The sequence below is a fragment of the Monodelphis domestica genome, chromosome 7, assembly GCF_027887165.1.
Source record: "Monodelphis domestica isolate mMonDom1 chromosome 7, mMonDom1.pri, whole genome shotgun sequence".
Classification (NCBI taxonomy): domain Eukaryota; kingdom Metazoa; phylum Chordata; class Mammalia; order Didelphimorphia; family Didelphidae; genus Monodelphis; species Monodelphis domestica.
The window spans coordinates 20,642,949-20,662,126 of NC_077233.1; the positions used below are offsets into that span (position 1 = coordinate 20,642,949).

The window sequence follows — 19,178 nt, forward strand, 5'->3', positions numbered from 1 at the left end:
CTTCTATGTGTCTCCTTCATGAATTTTTCTCATTTAAACAATATGACTCGTTTTACAAGATGAGGAAAATGGAAATATGTATTATATGATAAAATATGTACAATATATATCATATTACTTGGATGGGAGGGAGGGAGAGAACATGGATTACAAAATGTCAGAAAACAATTATTAAAAATTGTATCGACAAGTAATTTGGAAAAAATCCAAATTAAAAAAAGTGCCAGGGAAAATGTTTTCAGATTATACTCAAAAGTGTGTCAAGAGTCCATTTCTTGCCCCCAGAGAACTGTTTGTTAAGCATTTACAAGCATACACTGCCTAGAGACAATATTGAGCCAGTGAAATTTAATGAGTAAGGGAGCAACATGATAGATCTTTGCTTAATCAAGGGCTTCCAATACATATGACAGATAGCGTTGCTATCCTTCAGAATTCCAGATCATGCATTATACCGATTGTCATTTTATAAGAGATCTCCATGTTTTTCACCCCCCTAATCTGTCTGTGTTACAAATACTAAGGGAAATCATAAGAGCTGGGTCATCTACTCTCTACGAGATAGAGAAACTGCAGTGTGGAGGGGAGATCACCAGGGAGAACCTTCCTTGATCAAGCTGAAGTATTGTCACCATGAACCCATTGGGGGAAAAGATGATGTATGGATGGATGAATGAAAAAATGAATGAATAAAAAATAAGCATTTATTAAGTGCTCCCCATTATGCTAAATAAAGGCAAGGGAGACAGCTTTCTTTCTAATGGGGGGGGGATGTCAAACATAAAAGGGGCTAGGGAAGAAGGAAGGCAGGGAATACATGCATTGGCATGATTTGTGAATGCCAAAGTCTCCTGGTAGTCTAGTTCTGGGTAAGTTAGAGCAGAACCAAGGGTGCCAGGGGAAGAGACTCAGTTGGCTGGGGATGGGGTTCTGGGAGACAAATTTAAGGGGTGTAGTCAACATGGATTGGAAAAGGTCAGGAAATGGAGTGGCAGCAGCTACAACAATCAGAAATTGTTTGTTGATTTCTATAGCTTGCCCGTCACTTGGGTGGGATGTGAACACATTCCTTTAAGGACATCATTACAGCCAAAATTTATGTGGCCCTTTGTGAAAACTGATTCTAACCCTCCCAGAACTGAGGCTTCATCAGTATGATTCCTGCTTCTGCCCAGAAGAGTCCCTTCAATCCCTAGTAACCAGTTTCAGGGGTTTCTGTAGCATGGAAGGTCCACACTCATCTCCCTCTCCTGGGGGTCCTGCCTAGACTAGGGCAGCTTCACTCCTAACAATTTCTCTTATTTTAAAATCCACACTGGAATATGTCCAACCCACTCAGAATTTACTCTCGGCTTAGTTCTAGGGTTTGCTTCTTCCAGCTTTGCTTTCTTGGCCAAACTTCTAGTGCTGAACTGCTTAGAGCTTCTCTAGGTTGGACCACAGACAACAGAAAGAGAAATCCACTGGCCAAGGACCCAGGCTCAATGACTTTCCAGACTAGTGCCTTATAGAGTCTGCCCTGGACTTTCAAAACTCATCCTCAAGTGTGATGTGCCATCACAGAACTTTTGTAGGGCTTACAACACACAGGAACTAATGTGAAAGAAAACTCGGAGTAGAATGGCTTTTCTTCCCTTTCCATCTCCATTCTCTCCAACATGTTTCCAGATAAAGGAACAGAATCTTTGAATGCTGAACTTGGATTCACAAAGACTTGAGTTTAAATCCTGCTACAGACACTCATTGCACAAATTACTTAAATTCTGGATTCCTCAGTTTCCCCACCTCTCAAATAGGGATAATGGCAGCACTGACCTTACTGGCTTGTTGTGAAGCTCAAAGTACTGTATCAGTACATCACCTGAATACAGGAATTATTTAAAATCTATTAAGAGAGGAAGTATCCAACCAAGGCCAACAGGATCAAGGGAAATGATGAATAAGATGAGAAACTTTCCAGCCCCTATAGTAAGAGTGTTAAAAATAAGACAGAAATACTAGGAATGAAAAGAATCAGTGAACGGACTTTTGCCCTATGGTCACATTATGACTAGATTCTAAATATTCACAATATTTCAAAAGAAATTCAAATTCAATTTGACAAATTGTGACACATTCAGTTTGACAAAATTCACAATAAACCCTGTCCTTCCATTCCATTTTCTAAAGACTTTGGCTGTGTGAGTGCAAGGAAAGAGTATCTGGGGCTGTAGGACACCTTTTGTGCATCTTCAAATGCCACCAAGCATTCACCAGTGACAGGCATGAGTTTATCTTCACCCAGACCCATTTACTCTCCCTGGCAAAGATAACAACTTCTTAGTACAGAGTCTAACTGCCATCTCTCAGTCTACTCCCATGAGCTCTAAGTGCTCCGGGTTCTTACTCTGTCCCGTAGTGGTGTACAAAATGCTCCCAAAGGGAAAAGTCTCCTCAAACTATGGAGCCTTTTAGCAGAACTTTGAGGAATGCAAGATTCTAATAACTCCAGAATTAAGCAGTCTTTCTGCCTCCAGCATGGAGAAAGACATTGAAATCCTCATTGAAATAAACCCAATGGGGAAAAACAAGATGGCGCCCCTCCTTTCAACAATACAATTCATTCCGACAGTCATTTATTAAATGATGGCTATGGGACTGTTAGGGATCTAAAGAAAGGGTAAAAAAAAATCTCTGTCCTTAGGGAGTATCTATTTTGAATTGTGTTTGGGGAGAAAACCTGCCAGAAACTATTGAATATGAAATATCTGTAGAGTAGACAGAAAGTAATTAGAGAGGGACAGCACTGGGGTGGGAGTGGGGTGGCAAAGGGCAAAAATGGTCTCTGGCAAAAGGTGGAATGAAAAGGGAAGTAAGGGAAGGGGGGAGCATTCTAGGGATGGGGAACAAGGCAGTGCCAAGTGATGGAGTGTATTGTGGAATTAACACAGCTAGATGGTGCAATGAATAGATTCAGTCAGGAAGATCTGAGTTCCAATCCTGCCTGAGATATTTAGCTATGTGACTCTGAACAAGTGGCTTAACCTCTCAGCCCCAGTTTGCCCATCTATAGAATAGGGCTGATATTAGTACCTGCCTCAGAGTTGTCATACGTAACATATGAAAAGAGCTTTGGAAAACCTCATATAAATGTCAGCCATGATGGTGACGCCCCTATCTTTAAGAAGTCAACATTCTGTTGAAGGTAGAGGGGAGGGACAAGATATACATGGATAAAGAAAAATCAGAGAGCTGGAGGAGGAAGAGAACACTAAGACCTGGGGGCTGTAGGTGAGGCTTTGTAGTAGATGGTTGCTGAAATGAGCCCTAAAGGAAACTAAGGACCCAAAGGGACACAGGGAATGCCTTCTGGGAACCATGTATTTATCATCCATGAGAAACTCCTTGTTCAGGGAATAGCAAGCAGACTGACTTAGCTGGAATGTAGAGGACAAAGGAGCAGTTATACCTAATGAATCCGGAAAGAGAGACTGACTTCAGATGGGAAAGGCCTTTATTTCAGCCCATAAGATATTTAAATCAATCAATAAACATGTATTAAATGCTTACTGTATACAAAAACAAAAATGAAATTGTTCTTGCCCTCAAGGGGAGACTGTCCATGTGTCCACATAAAAATGTGTGTATGTGTGTGTATATATATAAAGATGATAAATCAAATGATGCCTTCTCTGATGCAGAGAGGGGAGGGAGAAATATAGCTAACATGGGAAATTTAATTTAACAAATAGATAAACTTAAATTAAAAATTTTAATGGACGTTTTGTTGGGAGAGGATGCTCTCTGCGGAATCAGAAAGAGCTTTATGTTTCAGAAGGAAGGATGTAAGATGAGCTTTGAAGGAAATTGAGGAGACTAAGGGGTAGACAACTTAGTAGACAGTCCATGAAAGGTCCTGAGATGGGAGATGCAGGTGGGTGTAAAGAATGGCAAGAAGTCTTGACTAAGGATTCTGCATTTTGCATTAGAAGTGATGGAGAGCCTCTAAAGATTTTCCAGCAGGGAAGCAATATGTCAGACTTTTCCCAATCTACAAAAGTCAAGGTATAAGAAAACTCAATTGAAATCAAACATTATTTAAGTAGATATTGTAGGGTAGCAACGTGGCAAAGTGGATAGAGTGCTGGGTCTGGAGTCAGGAAGATGTGAGCAGATGCTTATTAGCTGTGCGACCTTGGGCAAGTCATCCAACCCTATTTACCTCAGTTTCTCATCCATACAATGAGTTGGAGAAGGAAATGACCAATGACTCTAGTATCTTTGTAAAGAAAACTCCAAATAGAATCATGAAGACTTGGATGCTACTGAAATGACTGAACGACAATAACAATGATTATAATTATTATATATAATCTTAAACATATTTTATTTATATTATCTATAACATATGTTATATTTTATAATTATATGTATGTAATTTATCATCCATACAATGAGCTGGAGAAGGAAATAACCAACCACTCTAGTATCTTTGTAAGGAAAACTCCAAATGGGGTCGTGAAGAGTTGAATGCTATTGAAATGACTGATCAACAATAACAAAAATTACAATTATTATATATAATCCTAAATATATTTTATTTATATTATCTATAACATGTTATATTTTATAATTATATGCATATAATTATAACTATATCAATAATTGAAAGGAGAAGGAGAGGCAGTCCTAAATATTGTATCTCCTAGATAGCAGTTCAACTATCTAAATGAAGTTGAAAAGTTTTGTCATCTGGGATCATTCTGTGTAATTTCAATGTTATTCATTATGCAGGTTCTGGGAATCCAGAACAAAAAACAAAAAAATGTTCCTGCCTTCGAGGACCTTAAAATCTACTAAGGAGAATGGGAATCACTTTTATTATAGAAATTGTTATAATAATTATAAATGACATTTAATAACTCTTAAAGATTTGCCCCCAAAGCCATATATAATTTAAGAAAAAACAACTAAACCTGTGATTTCATTTCAGTGGAGAACTCCAGGGAGGGGCTTCCTAAACTCTAAGAGAAACATTTGATCTCCATGTTTTTGCCATGTACTCTATTTCAGGCCATTGGTCAAAGGATGCTTTTTACCCCCATCTCTTGCATCTTCTGCTCTGATTAAATTGAGCCAGTCTGGACACACACCCTTCCATTCTCTGTCACAATCTCAGAATGGCTGGATGTATTTATCCAAGCTTTCAGTCATGGCGGCAAAGAAAGCACATTCCCACCAAATGAAGAAATATTGGCTCTTTCTACAACAAACACATTTTCCAGTGAATAAGCTTTCACCAAGTAATTATTTCCCTCTCCCCCTCCCCCAGGAAGATTACTGATTACCTTCCACACAAAAACTAAGAGAGGCCCATTTTATCTCTTCTGGTCTTGTGCAAACTTCTACTTGTTACCATGAAAAATGACAAATTTGCCATCTGATCAAAATGTTAACAAGGTAACCGTCAGTGAGATGGATCACTGACTGTCATTGCGGGCTAGAACATGAGGATGCATGGATATTTCTCAATGTATTCACTGCTTCCCCAATGTTCACTAACAACATTTCCACTGTGAGTGTCATCAATCACCAAGAAATAACAAGCTCTATGGATCTCCGGGATATGATAGATTTGTTCCAAAGACGCTATCTGCAAGGTAGAAAACAATTGATAATGATCTAAAGGAGGGACTAATCCGCTGCCATTTGCCATAATGGGTTAGACAAAGCTAAGAGATGAGATCTTTAGCAATTTGATACCTAATCCCCCAATCCAAGAGGGAGTGGGAGGTTGAGAAAGGAGTTAATGGAGGGACAATATGGAAGGGTCACATATTCTGAAAAATAAAGTGAATAGCAGGATTCGGATAAAATCATCACATATTACAGTGGTAGACTCAAAAAGAGATCATTAAAGCTGCTGCCAAGTATACGCCCAACCAGGAAGGTTCTTTGAATTAATCAAAGCATTGAGATTCGCTCACTATTCAATTTAAATCCTGGTTCTGTTGTTTACCTGTTGTGTGACTTTGGGAAAGTCATTCACCTCCCCTGGGGATGGTCAGGGAGAGGATTTAGGTTCAAATCAAATCTTGGCACTTTGTATTCATTAATTACATAAGGATATATCACCGATAGACATACTTACATTTATTATTTTTATTTTCTTATTTTTTCCAAATCACACATCTATATAATTTTTAGTAGTTGTTGTCTGACATGTTAGCAATCCATGCTTTCTCCCTTCCTACTCCTTAAGAAAGCAAGCAATATAATATCGTACATATATTATCACATAAAACATATTTCTTTGTCATGTCATGAAACAGGATGAAAATAGCTTATGGTAGAAAAATTGATGGAGGAAATCAAGTGAAGAATATTATGTTTCAGTCTGTATTCTGACTCTGTTCCTTCTATGGCAGTGGTAGTTTTTTTCCATCATGGATCCCTTGCCCTGGATCCTTATCTTATTGATGTCAACAAGGTATTTATATATAATTCAATTATATATTTAATATAAAATACATTTATATATTATATGATATAAAATATAATAATGTATTCTATATAACACATGTAATATATATTTTACATATATTATATAATCAATATATTTGTATGTAAACATATTCATATATGTAAAAATAGAATGCAATATCATAAAATAATATATGATAGTACAGCATAACAAAATATAACACCGTAACAAAATAGTATAGTGTAACAATATAAATATAACATATTCTACTCTACTATTGTCATTTTGGGGCTTATCCAACTCTTTGTGATCCCATTTGGGCTTTTCTTGGCAAAGACACTGGAGTCATTTGCCATTCCCTTCTTCAGATCATTTTGCAAATGAGGAAACTGAGGCAAACCAGGTTAATAATTGGCTTGTTAGGATCACACAACTAGTAAATATCTGAGGCTAGATTTGAACTCTGGAAAATGAGTCTTTCTGAATTCATGCCTAGCACTCAAACCATTCTGTCACCTAGCTGCTCCACAATATAATAATATGATGTGATGTAGTTTAATACAGCGTGGAATAAGCTAGGATATCATGATATAATCTGTAGCAATAAATTATGTGGGTTATAATTCATTTATTCTCTATATAATTATAAATATACATATTGTTTCTCCCATTAGAACATAAAGTCTTTATTAAATTGGATTGGAATTATTTTGTTTGAATCTTTTTATCTTCAATGCATTGAAGAATACTTGACACAAAAACAATAAATGTTTGTGCATCTATTGGTTTATAACTGTGGGACTTCGTTAGGACAAGGCAGTTCATTTCCTCAGGCATCAGTTTCATTATCTGAAAAAGGAGGAGGTTGAACAACATCACTTCAGAGGCATCTTTCGGCTATAGATCTATGATCCTACCAAGATGTCCCTGAGCTAGTCACTGGCCTTTCTGAGCCTCAGCTGCAAAATGAGGTTTGATTATATTGAAATATAGTTATCAACTAAAAAAAAAGTATGGAACTCAGATTAAAACCCCTGTCTAATATCACAAATAGAGATAAAATTGAAAAACACCCATGGGCATCCTCTTTACCAAATTAACCTAACCCAAGAGAGAGCACTTGGAGTGGTAAGAGCAGTGGGGTTAATCCCTATCAGGGATTCTCAGCCAACCGAGACTGATAAAAAAGTGGAAGAAATATAAGAAATTGGGGGTAATGCCTATTCTTTATTGAACCTCTTCCTTGTCCCTTCATATATGTGCAACTCTCAACATATTTATTAGAATGTTCTATATAAAACATTCACAATGACTTACTTGAAAAAAATAAATAAAAAGACCTCAAAGATTGAAATTGTCAGCTGAGTGACTTTTGGCAAGTCTCTTGTTATCTCGGAGCCTAAGAAACAAGTGATGATGCCTGGCATTGCCTAGGTAACCAGGCTGCTGTGATAACAAGACCTCAGCAAGTGGCCATCAATGTGTGGCTGGTCAAGAAGGAACATGCATCCGAGCTGAAGAACATCTGTCTCAAGAGTTCACATCTCACAAAAGTGATTGGGTTTGCAGAGGAGCGTGCAGAGCCCCAGTGGATGGAAGAGACAGGACTTTCCTTGCCATCTGCAATTTCCAACCACAGAGAGGGTAATAGTAGTAAGGCGACTAGCCTTAACTGCAGAGGTACCCAGGACATGTTCGTACCAGTTAAGTCATTCCATCGATCACCAGTACAACCGATGAAGGCTCTTTAGCTTAATATTAGCCAAGCTAAGTTGGTTTTCAATTAGTTTCTAGTGTCATTGATGGATTGGTTTGGGGAAGATGGGTGCTGGCTAGATAATCAGGCAGCTTTCAATGTGAGAGCCACTGTTCCCTACTTCCACATCTGCTCCTCCATATCCCCTTCTGCCAGGGATATGGACGTCTGGGTGTAAAGTTCTACCAAAGTGGAAATTCATCAGCCTGTTCTGACCCATAGACTAGAGAAGGATTGTGTCTTTAAGAGGATGGGGTCTTCCCCCTTGCCTTAGTGGAGAGAAACTAAGTGTGTGGGAGGGCGGGAGGGGGCAAAGAGACATGAGGGAGATATGTCAAGATACTTCATTGGTGCAAGGAGCAAGGGATATGTAGGGAACGTTCAATGGTGCCATCAGGAAGAGGCTCGCTAAAGAATGCAGATGGCACCAGGGACTGCGATAAGAGAGTACAGCTGGTGAAATTCAGGGTGATTCTCCTCCTCAGCCTCCCAGTGAATGAACTTCTATCCAAAGTTTATTTCTTTATTAAAAAATGTTTTGTTTCACTATTACTATGACAGCTTGCTTTAGGAGGAAAAAAAAGCCTTTTTTATTAATAATAACTGCTTCTAGTTTGTATGTATCATTACTTACGAATAGGAACTTTTAAAAAAGAGATAGAGGACAGCAAGTCATGTCATTGAGACAGAAAGATAGGGATGCACAAAGACAAAAGACAGAGAACAAAAGTTCTATTGGAATTGTGAGGGAGAGAAGTAAAGGGTGAAATCTTATTTATCTTGGTTTTTTAGATAAATATTTTTATATTTCTCAAAGTGGAGGTCAAAATTCCCTTTGGACAAATCATAAATAGAAAGTAGTTTAACCATCTGGCTGGGGCTAAGTCTGTGAATCAGGCCAACATGTGCCCGATGTTTTCCCCTCCTATTAAAGAGGAACTAAGAGAGAAAACCATGGAAGGGAGAGGGTGGGGAAGAGCCCAGACATCCAGGAACTGGATAAGGCTGACACTCGAAGGAGAGAGTGAGAGCCTTTGCCCTCCTGAAGGAGTCCAACAGAATCATTCTATCTTTTACCAATGACCCCACTTACTGTAAAATGAAGGAGCTGGACTAGTGGGTGTCCTCAATTCCTTCCAATGACTGCACTAGAAAGTGCTAATTAATACTTCATGATGGATTGATTCCAGCTCTAATATTCTCTAACCCCTTGGATTGAACTTTGAGAACAGAAGAAAAATCTTGTTGTCTTCTTGAAGATAGATGACAAAAGTATAGAAAAACGTCTCTTTAAAGTTGAGGCAAATGATGTGTAGAAATATCTCTTTAATAGAAGTTAGTTTTAATTTTAGAAAATTAAATATCTCTTTAATAGAAGTTAGTTTTAATTTTAATTTAGTTTTTAAACCCATACCTTCTATCACAGAATTAATGCTAAATATTGGTTGCAAGGCAGAAGAGCAGTAAGGGCTACGCAATGGTGGTTAATTGACTTGCCCAGGGTTACACAGCTGGGAAGTATGTGAGATCAGCTTTGAACCCAGGACCTCCTGTCTCCACTGACCTACCTAACTTCCCTAATTAAAGTTTTTAAATTAAAAGGCACTGTCTCTAATACCACACACAGAAAGATAGGCTGTCTCTGCCTTTCTCTCTTTCTACCTCTCTCCATTATCAGCCTCACATCTTTGTTTCGAATCTTTTCTTTGAGGAAATGAGCACTAAAAGCAAGAGGGGATGGAGGTGTGGTAGGAAGGTGATAGCTTGGTTGGTTATCAACATTTGGGATTGGAAAAATCTCCCAATGAGAAACAAACTCTTTTACTTTGATTATCTCACAAAAATGGGGATTAGCTAATTAATTGCATATCTAAATATGATAAGACACAAAGCATCCCTGCCTATATCATTTCTGAATGAACAATAAAATTGTGTGTGTGTGTGTGTGTGTGTGTGTGTGTGTGTGTGTGTTTTTGGCTTCCCTGACAACACATTAGACAAGACAAAATTTCAGTTGCTAATAAGAGCAAAGTGGAATGAGGAAAAAAAAATATTGTTATCCTCAGGTGTTGGGAATTATTCCATATGACGAGGTGTTTTTCTTCCTTGCTTTCCTTTCCAACAAAAGAACGCATTTCTCGTTTTCGACCAATTCCCAACCAAGGTGTGTTTATCTTGCCAACTGCAACAATGAAATATGCCATCTTCTTGAACCCAGATTCGGTCCATGCAGTTTTCCTTGACAACATTTGCTCAGAGCACCAGTGCACTTCGAGGAGTCAAAACATTTGGCAAATGCTCGTGTCTCCATGGGTTCAAATGGATGGAATTCCTAAGTACGTCTTTAATCCATCTCTATGGGATGATTTTTTGCCCCTTGGAATCATGCCCATCACAAGCCCAACTCCTATGTTCACTTCAGTGGAGGAAAGGAGGGGGGAAGTATTAGGAAGATTCAAGTGCTGAAAACAAGGTTATTAGAAGTCGGGGATCATTACGGAACATTGTTCTCCCTAACAAGCCTAGCAACTTGTAATTGAGTTTCAAGCAGTCTCCAAGGTGGTGCTTAGTGGAGAAAACTAGATCTGGCATGGTGTCTACTTTCCCTTTAATTACATCACCCTAATGAGACACTTTTTCCCCCTCCAAAGCAAATTGGTTCCTTGAGACAGAGCCACAGTAATGAATGTCTGGGAAAGATTGTCATGGCGAGTGGGTGGAGGAGGGGAAAGGTTATGGCCCTGAACAACGAGGGACAGCTCCTCCTATGACTGGGCATGTGGATGCACTGGAAACCATCGTTCTGCCCTCTAGAAAAATAGATTAATAAGGCAACAAATGACTCCCTCAACTGGACTTGCCTCCTTTTATCACTCCTGGTCAACCCCGACTCTACATGGTTGCATTTTACTTCTGGAACTCAGTAGAGCCCCCAAATTACCTCTGACTGAGGACAGAACCAAACTGGTTTCATATGGTGACTTAGTAGATGGATGGTGATGGAGATAGAAGGTAAAACCTTTTTTTTTTTAATTGGAAATATAAAGGCTGCATTGATTAAAATTCTCTCCCCCGAAAATTGTCCTGCCCAATCGAATTGAATATAGGAGGCCATGTAAAATTGTCAGAACCAGAGTGAGAGGTCCTGGGTTCATATCCTGGAACCCACTTAGCACCTGTGTGACCTGGCACAAATCTAGCACACATGAGGTATGCGATGAATATTTGTTGGATTGATTGATAGGAAAAACCTCCATCATTTGTGCTTTGAGAACTTTCTGAAAAAGATAGTTTTTACATCTGGTATGTGACAGAGGCAACACTTGAATTCATGCTCTTTGGATAGAATTTTTATAAAAGACAAACCCAGCTGTAAAACCCAGTGGAACTGCATGTCAGCTACAGGAGGAGGGTTAGGGATGGGGTGGGAAAGAACATGAATCTTGCAAGCAAGGAAAAATATTCTTAATTAATTAATTATTTTAATTTTCCAAATTAAAAAAAAAAAAGACAAACCCAGGGAGGCAAGTAGGTTGCAGAGTGGATTGAGAGCCAGGCCCAGAGATGAGTGGTTCTGAGTTCAAATCTGAACTCAGATACTTCCTAGCTTGTAACCCAGGGTAAGTCATTTACCCCCATAACCCTTTCCCTAGCCCTTACCACTCTTCTGCCTTAGAACCAGTACACAGTATTGATTCTAAGACTGAAGGTAAAGATTTAAAAAAAAAAAAAAGACAATCCCAGTGAAATGAAGATTTGGAAAGTTCACCAATTGCTAGAAATCTCTGGTAGCATTTGATCAGTCTTTTCTGACTAGCTAATGGACTGGCAGGAAGTTTGTTAATCAGCAATTGGGATTGTTTTGGGAAATTCATTAAGTACATTTACTGGAAAAACTTTGGAAAGGAACATTATGAACATGAGGATAAAATGGCGGCCCCTCTGAAGCTGAAGACCTGGGCTTGATGGCTGCCCATCACCATGTTCTGGCTCCAGCAAACACTGCCCAAATAGCCCATCCCAGAGCTCACTCCCACCCTTTAGAAGATCCCAAATAAGTCTGTGACCTTGGGAGGGGGGGGCAGGAAAAGGCTTTCTGTTGGAAAAGTAGGCAACTCTGAAGCACATTGCAGGAGAACCAAGCTAGGCACAATCTGAGCTGTTGGCCAAAGTGGAATTTATTTATTCCACTGTTTTCTGAGCATCCAAATGTCCCCAGGGTCAAAGAAGATATGAAGATGCCTAGACCTAGATTTTAGGGCCTAGACAAAAGCTACTGGATGTTCATCCATTTTGGAATATGAAGCCTCACATCTACCCCTACACCAGGCCCTCCATAAAAGTTTTCCACTCTATAATCTTTTTGGGAAGATGGGATTAATTCTCCTCTGCCCATTTTTAGATTAAATAAATTTTTAGATTAAACAAACAACCAAATAAATTAATAAATTTTAATCTAAAAAACGGGCAGGGGAGAGTTAATTCCATCTTCATATTTTTTAATCCCCTAAAGATTCCCAATGAACTGATCATAATAGTCAGTTGTGGATCAGATTTGCCCCTTCCTTTAAATAATACTGACCATTTTTTTTTGGTTTCTGAGGGGGTCCAAACAGCAAACAAACTAAAATGCTGCATCATTCCCCCTCGCTCTCTGAGTCTGACCTCACCTCAGGATTACGCCTTCCAAGGTATCCAGGTTCTCTCTGTCTCAGAGCTGTTTCCATGGCAGATGGCCTGAGAGAAGGGCCTTGTTGCTCTCCTTCTTGGAAGGAGTGACTCCATTGTAACATCGGCCTCTACTTGGGCTAAAAGGAGTGGTTCAGTCCAGCTCAGCATTGGAGCTCCCCATTCTCCATGGGCTATTTCATGCCCCCATGGCCCACTCCAGACAAAGAATGAGCCACAGTCCTTGTTATTCCTCCTTTTTTTCCTCTAAGAGACACAAGTTGTCTTTTCTAGATCACAGAAACCAATTGTATGCTCAGTTCAGAGGATTGCCCTTCTCCTTCTCTGGCTCTATTTCTGAATAAAGCTTCCCTGGTCCTGAACATGAGATGAATGACTGGACTTCCAGCCACTGCACTCTATTGACCAGTTTTCAGACGTTTTCTGTGACCGTTTGACATGAAAAATATTTAGAGAACCATTTCATTCATTTCAATAAAACCAACTCAGAGTCTACTATGGGACAGGCGTTCAGCTAGGTTCTGGGGATCTACAAGTCAAGTGAGAATGAGGATGCCTGTGTGTGTGTGTGTGTGTGTGTGTGTGTGTGTGTGTGTGTGTGTGTGTGCAAACAGACCAAATGATGGCTGACTTCAAATATTGCTCCTAGCCTTGCCCCTGGGGCTCAGTAGAACAAAGCTAGCCCTTCTTTTGTAGGACACATACTTAAAGAGCTGCTATTATGCAATATGGCAGAAATAGAAAGCATATTGGATTCAGAAGACTTGAACTCAAATCCCATTTTGGCCACCTACCTATGGGACCTTGGGCAAGTCATGAGTGCTCGGTGCCTCAGTTTCCTCATCTGGAAAATGAGAGGCATGGAACTGAATTTAGATGTCCTCTAAGATCACTTCCAGTTCCAATTCTAGGGACCTACTATGCTGTGTCCTCTCCAGCCAGATCTTTTACAGTCTAGACATCCCCTGGTACTTCAACTAATTCCTTCCTATATAGCATGGATTCAAGACCTGTCGCCATTCTAGTGGCCCCCTCTTGATTCTTTTCATCCTCTCTATGACTTTCATTTTTTTGAGGACAAGACCTTATTCCCATAGCTTCCATGTCAATAATCTATTGATCGAGGGATACAAGATGGGACAGAGAATACCTGTCACAACAAAGCTTTTCTCTGCTCCGCACTAAAACCATCTTTTGTTATTATTATTATTATTCAAGCATATAAAATAATGAGAAAAGGGAAATACACTCCCTTCTTCTGCAGCAGCCAGAAAGTAACAAAAGAAATAATAAATGTCATAGCCATTCCATTATAATAACAAATTAAAAGGGCACAAATAGAGTACTAATTAGCAGTCATAAAAACTCAAGTCTGCCAGATTGCTCATCTTCATATTCTGAGCAGTAAAACTGGCTCATGAGTAGAGAAAAGCCAAAGGCTGGGACTGAGAACTACTGTAGAATGAGGCTGATGTGAAAGTCCTGCTTTCATTCCCCTCAGAATTTGAAGATGAAGAGAAGATGAGAGGCTGGTTGACTTAGCAATGGAAGGAACCATTGGTGGTCATCTAATATGAACTCTTTATTTTATAAAGGAGGAAACAAGGGTAGAGAAGTAATTTGACTTATCCAAGGGCATACAGGAAGAGCAGAGATAGCATCTGAACTTAGGATCTCTGACTCTAAACCCAAGGCTGTCTAAAATGCAGTCCCAAAATGACAAGTCGCCAGCAGAAAATTCACTCTGTTCATCATTTCTCTCTTTTGCCTCAGACCTTCCAAGCCAATGAGGGGCACCCGGTGTCTTGGGCTGCCTGATTCCTGCCAGACTGTATTCATTTCTGTTCCCTAAGATATGTATGGCCCTCCCCAAGAACTCTCCCTGAATTTTATGCAGTCAGATGTTTTATTAGCATGGAAGAACCAAAGTTTAACCTGAAGCCAAGATACCTTCATCAATAAAATCTTTTTTGATAAAATCCAGAGCTTTCTTCTTAGCTAGGTTCAGAGCTAGGAAAAAATGCAGGCTGTGCTTTCTAATTCTAATCCTCAATTTGTTTCTTTAGGAGTGCAACAAGGGTCCTGTCGCCATCAATGAGGTACCTGTTGGGAGTCTGGAGGCAAGATGCTAGGATGGGTATGGAATTTTCTTTGATAAAATGGCTCGTGTCATTTTGCTAAAATAGAATTTCAGACCGGAGGATATACTAAATTCTCTTTTACTACATTGCTTGGGAATGAGCTGTGCTGATTCATAAGGAAGTATTGAGTCCTGGAAAGAGTTAGACTAATGATCTAAAGACTTGGGTTCAAATCTCAACTGTGAGATTAAGTAGCTGTATAAATTTGGGTAAGTCTTTAAAGTCTCTGGGCCTTATAAAGTTTAATGAACAATGTCATCATTAAGAAAATGAAGCATTTGGACTAGATGGTAACTAAAATCCCTTCCATTTATAACAATTAAAATATGCTGGTTTATAGAATATTTAGGAATTATGAGAAACAGTATTGATGGTTAGAGGGCTGGACTCAGAATAATGTGAGTTTAGATCCTGACTCAGATCTATATTTTTAATCATGGGCATGTCACTTTTTTTCTCATTGCCTCAGTTTCCTCAGCTGTAAAATGTGAATCATACTAGCACCTATGAGGATCAAATGGGTCAATATACATAAAGTATTAGTACTTTATGGAGTAGGTAACGCATTCTATAAAAGTGAGCTATTATTATTAATTACCAAGTGTTGAATTTCGATTAGGATTAAAGGAAAGATTTCCAACTCAGAGAATTCCCTCCCTGGGGAAATCTCAGATCCTTCATGCCTATGGATTTATAATTTTAAAGACTTTAGTTACCAGAAAGTATACTGAATATAGACTATGTGGAATATAATCTATTGATCGATGGCATAGAAGATACTCTAAGATATCCTAGTGTTTGAAAGTCATCCCCATACGCATCCATAACCATTTTCTGTAAATGTGTGAATGTGATGGTTTAAAGGGGACCTCAGCTGGCAGCATACTCAAAAAGTATTATTTGCCAACTTCTTTTGAAATCAGCATTTATTTCCCAACTCTCCTTCCCCCAATTTCAATCACTCTCTTCACTCTTTATTGTGAAGTAAAAAGACCAGTGAATTTGGAAGCAAGCTAGAAGATGAAGAATCTCAGCACTGCCAGGTACTACTTGTATGCCTGGGAAAACCATTTAACCTCTTGGAGCCTCAGTTTCCAAATTTGTAAAATAGGGGGGTTTGCCCAGATGGCTTCTCAGGTCCCTTACAGCAATACATCTATATGTTTCATCTTGTTTCTCCCCACTCCCTCCACAACATTCTAGGGGCCTTAAAAGCAATTACATTTGACTACTTTCATGGAAAGTATTTTACCCCAGGCAAGAGGACGATTTATACAACAATATCACTGCTTTGGATTTTCCTTTGTTTTCAAGTCTGGTTGAAGAGGCATTTCAGATGGCTCTGTAAAACTCTGGAGACTACCAGACTGTGTCTGAATACCGTGTTGCTGTGTGGTTGTAAGCCATGGAACATTACATTCTTTGAAGAACTAAAAATATGTCACTCAAAGGACAACAGAGAGGGCACCATGGTGGGCATGAGCAGGTTGGAACCCAAAACAAATACGGAACAATAAGAACTATGAAGCAATGTGATAGAGTGAAAAGAGCACCAGATTTGGAGTTAGAGAATCCGAGTTCAAAATTCTGTTTCTGTCTTTTCTGCCTGTGGGACTCTGTCCTTAATGTTTCACTTAACCTTTTTTGCCTTAGTTTCCTGATTTGTAAAATAAGAGCATTAGATGATGTGGCTTCTAAGTACTCTTCTAGCTCTAGATTTATAAAGATGGAATCAATGAAGTGTGGAATGGAAAAAGCAGATGGGAAATAGTCAATAAAATGTATCAAGTACCTACTGTGTGCGAGGCAATTGTGTCAGGGGTACAAATATGAGATCTAGCCCTTAAGGCACTTACAATTCCATGAGGGAAGATAATAAACAAAAGAAAGCTAAAAGGAGTAGATAATTGGCTTAAAGATGTGGAAGGGAAGTCAAAGAAGTCTAAAGTGAATGCTTCATGATAGAAGATGAGGAGACAATGTCTGTGGTTATGGGCCAACCACCTATGGAAAGTGAGAGGTAATAAATGGCATCCATATGTTCAAATGGCATCTGCTCTAGACTAAGAGAGAAGGAGGAGGGCCACCCAACACAGAGAGGGGTAGCCCAGGAACAAGAATCACACAGGATCACTGTATATTAGCAGGCTGTTATCCCCTCCACTGGAGAACATGGCCGTGAGATCCCTGATTCATTGGGAGTATCTCAATATCTACACACTGATAAAACAAAGTCAGGGAACTATAATAATCCTTGTTTCAAACATCCTTAAATCAAATAACCTGTTGATTTCTTCGTGGAAATGGAGCTTAAGAAAGCCCACTTATAATGAAAGCAAGAAAAGACCCTGAGATCATGAAGGATTATCTCCTCACTTTAAAGACAAGGAAGTAGAATCCCTACTTGATCTTTCCAATACAACATATGGAAAATCCATTTGATTTCAATGTAGATTGTGTGTATTCAGGACTGAACTGGAACCAATGGGTCAGGATGCTATTCTCTGATTTTACAGGAGGCTACAAATTGACTCTGTTAATTGAACCGAGTAGTCAATTCAGTCAAATTGGTTAATTCAACCAGTCAGTTCAATCAAATATTTATGCTCCCAGGGTCATGAGATGTAAAAACTGGATGGAACTTCAGATAATAAGGAAAATGAAGTGAAAAGAAGGAAAGACACTTGTTTGAGGTTATAAGAGTAGTGATGATGATGAAGATGAGGTTAGTGACAACTCCCACTCAGAGAGTGCTTAAAGTTTTATAAGCAGCTTTAACAAATCTCATTGGATCTTCACAGCGCTCCTATCACTTAAGTGCTATTATTATCCTTATTTTCCAGAGGAATAAAATGGGGATCAGTAAGTTTAAATGACTCACCCAAAGCTGCACAAGTAATTAGTTGGAAGAGCCAGAATTTGGCCCTACGTCCAGTGATGCCATGGTACCATACTTGGTTTGACCGTATTTGTTTTCTTTTAAATCATCTTAAATTAATTGGTTTATTTTTTCAGTTACATGTAGAAACAATTTTTGACAATGGTTTTCTGACATGTTAGGATTTAGGGCCATATTGTTTTTTCAAAGAGTGCATGGGTTCCATCAAGATAATAGAATGGAAGGGAAGCAGAATGGCACAGAGAAAAAGGCATCGCAACTGGAGTCATGACATGAGCTTGAATTCCACCTCTACTTATTACTACTGGAATGACTTTGGACAAAACACAGTCTCTGAGGCTCAGTTTCCTTATCTGTAGAGGGAGGAGATTAGACTCGATAATCTCCAAGATCCTTTCTAGCTCTTGATATGGATCCTCTGGCATCAATTTTTAAAAAGATATTATAAATAATTTCTAGCTGAAAACATGTGCTAGAAAGCAGCACACTTGGAGTCAGGAGGCCTGGATTCTAATCCTGGATCTGTTTCTTACTGGTTTTATTAGCTTGGACAATAATCTAATTTCTCCAAACCAAACCTTAATTTGTTTATCTGTAAAATGAGGGTAATAAATTATATGACTATTAAGGTCATTTCCAATTTGATGTTCTATGATATAATGATCTTAAGTCATGCTCCAAATACCATATTGTGGTTCATGTAAGACCCGTTTTAGGATACTAAGCTTTGAATAATAAACATTAACCACTAAAAAATGCATGTTTTGGAAAATGTTTAGTCTTCATCTATCTTCAAAAGATATTTAATGGAATGTTTAAGCTCCTAATTACTCTATGGGCACTATCATCGTGGACTTTGATATTTTGTAAAAGTTGTTTACCTCCAGTGGGAGCCTATGAAATAGCTTACATTTAAACTGGCATCAAAAGGTCTAAGCTTGATAACAGCCAGGGAAACCAGAGGCTAAGGCTGTCAAGAGCTCATACTACCTGGAATTTATGCTTCACCTATAAATTTTCAGGAGGATTGGATCTAGAGGATTGGGCTCTGAAGCAACCTAACTGGCAGGGGAGGTCAGGAAGAGAGGACACATGCAATCGTGAAGGAAGAATCTCCAAAGGATACATCAATATTTCTTTGTGCTAACCTCTTCTACTGTCCTTGAGGGTTCGGTGCATGTCTTCATTACTCACTAAGTACTCTAGTTAAAGGAATGTTGTAGTCAATAC

The 19,178-nt window shown here is 38.9% G+C and overlaps 1 protein-coding gene across 3 annotated transcripts in view; it reads right to left on the reverse strand.

Moving 5' to 3' along the window:
• The window catches only part of FHIT (fragile histidine triad diadenosine triphosphatase), a 1,742,917-nt gene that overhangs the window by 199,089 nt on the left and 1,524,650 nt on the right, over positions 1 to 19,178 (reverse strand). The gene's annotated exons all lie outside the window — the stretch shown is intronic.